This window comes from Schistocerca cancellata, unplaced genomic scaffold (assembly GCF_023864275.1).
Source record: "Schistocerca cancellata isolate TAMUIC-IGC-003103 unplaced genomic scaffold, iqSchCanc2.1 HiC_scaffold_174, whole genome shotgun sequence".
NCBI classification, from domain to species: domain Eukaryota; kingdom Metazoa; phylum Arthropoda; class Insecta; order Orthoptera; family Acrididae; genus Schistocerca; species Schistocerca cancellata.
In genome coordinates this window covers 5,001-7,244 of record NW_026046211.1, presented here as the reverse complement: position 1 = coordinate 7,244, position 2,244 = coordinate 5,001, and the positions used below count along the sequence as shown (strand labels likewise).

General features: G+C 57.6%; 1 non-coding gene across 1 annotated transcript in view; it reads left to right on the top strand.

Moving 5' to 3' along the window:
• The first annotated feature begins 1,876 nt into the window (after positions 1-1,876).
• The window catches only part of LOC126112534 (small subunit ribosomal RNA), a 1,909-nt gene continuing 1,541 nt past the window's right edge, over positions 1,877-2,244 (top strand). The window contains exon 1 of the ribosomal RNA XR_007524456.1: positions 1,877-2,244. This exon is cut by the window's right edge and continues 1,541 nt beyond it. This is a non-coding gene — a ribosomal RNA (small subunit ribosomal RNA).

Genomic DNA, 2,244 nt, shown 5'->3' with positions numbered 1-2,244 from the left:
AACCCACGTTGTGCCTTAACCTAACCCACGTTGTGCCTTAACCTAACCCACGTTGTGCCTTAACCTAACCCACGTTGTGCCTTAACCTAACCCACGTTGTGCCTTAACCTAACCCACGTTGTGCCTTAACCTGCTCTGTAATTGGCATATGACACGTTACATTAATCTAGTGTTGTCTAACCACAACCCTCTGAATATAGTTCGCTACTCGCACCGCCCACCCTCTTGTGTGTCGTTTCATGTTGAACACTTCGCAAGTGTTGCTTACTTTTTACATGCTCCCGCTGTACACTGTAATGTGGACAACTGCAGGATGTACATCGCCCCCCCCCCTCCACCCTGCCTTCGCACGCTGGTCGTTCAGGTGCTTGCGTGTTCAATGCCCTTCGCAGCTGTTCACTGGCATTCGCATGTCGAAGCGCTCAGTCTACGTCGTGGTACGGCCTGTGTCCACTGTCCGCTGATATCGTAAGCTTAATCCTCACATTGTACTGCACATAGGTCCGTATGTACTGAATGATACGCTGTGGCACATGTGTGACCGTACGACTGCGCCCAACAACAGCGAACCATACGGTCCAAATGTTGTGCACTCAGCCACGTGCCGTCTCCCCATAACAGCTACATTGCAGTGTGGTACGCCATAGAGACGTGTGGGAGTAACGGACGCCCTGGATGGCGATCAGCATGAGCCGTCTGTTGATGTAGTGGCGCGTGTATTCAAACGTAGTCGTCTCTTCTCACACAGTGTGATAGCATGGTGCACCGCGTTCCACATCTGCGACATGGTACAGATGCTGGTTGACAGTCGGTCTCGTAATGGACATCGCATACGTAGGGGGCCACCTCCCACGTGTTCTCTAGTCGTGCACATTTTGTTGCGTGTATGTGGGCAGACGTAGTGTGTCGTGACACCTAACAGACAGGTATGCAATAATCGTTGCATTTGCAAACTGGGATGGACGTCTACGTTTGCTGGTGACGTGACGCAACGCAAATGAACAACTGGTAAACCCATTGTGGTGCGGTTGTTGTTGCTGGAGGTAAATCAGTAAGGGCAAATCTGTGTGTGAAGCGATACGCGGCGGTGGCTGGGTGGGACCGTCCCCGGCCGGTGAGGGGGGGCCGCCCGGCGTGCTGGCCGCGCGGTGCGTGGGCGCACGCGCTACAGCCGGCTGGTGGGGGCGCCCAGTGGCAGGCGCGCCGGCCGACGGACGCGGCAGGCGGCGCAGCTGCGCGCCGGGGCACCCTGCGCGCGGCGCCGGGCGGCCAAAGTGGGTCCTCGCGGGCCCGGTGCGAAGCGCGGTGGACATCTGCAGTGTGCTGGTCCGACTGAGGACTGTGTGCGTTGAGGATGCGCCGCCGCCCGGCACTCGGCGCCGCGACGCCGTCTGCTGCTCGGTCGCCCCAGCGGTTCTCGCTGGTGGTTTGTATCGCAGTTGTGCAGACGTGTTGGCACTGTGCGCTGTGCTGGGAGAGTTCGCTTCGGCACCCACGTGGGGCCTTTGCCCTTCTGTGGCGCTGGCGTTGGAGCTGCCGGTCACCGTAGGTGGCGCGTGTTGTCTCCCGCCGGCAATGCCACGACAGCACGCTCCCGGGCCTCTGTCGGCAGCGGCAAGCTCAGTTGGGAGCACGGGTGGTCGCACCTAAAGCGTCTACTCGCCTAACTCCGGGCGATTGCGCCTCTCTCGAACCCGACCAAGTACTTAGGACGGCGCTGCGCGCCGCCGGGACCTGAGAGGGTTTCGAGGTGTATTGTGCAGGGGAGCTCAGCCTCCTCCTGTTTGCAGAATAATTGAGCGGACGCTTGCGTGTTCGCGCGGGCCCCTGGGACACACTCCCGGGCGGCCGGCTGCTCAGCTCTAGTTGACGCAGCTCCCTGGTTGATCCTGCCAGTAGTCATATGCTTGTCTCAAAGATTAAGCCATGCATGTCTCAGTACAAGCCGCATTAAGGTGAAACCGCGAATGGCTCATTAAATCAGTTATGGTTCCTTAGATCGTACCCACGTTACTTGGATAACTGTGGTAATTCTAGAGCTAATACATGCAAACAGAGTCCCGACCAGAGATGGAAGGGACGCTTTTATTAGATCAAAACCAATCGGTCGGCTCGTCCGGTCCGTTTGCCTTGGTGACTCTGAATAACTTTGGGCTGATCGCACGGTCCTCGTACCGGCGACGCATCTTTCAAATGTCTGCCTTATCAACTGTCGATGGTAGGTTCTGCGCCTACCATGGTTGT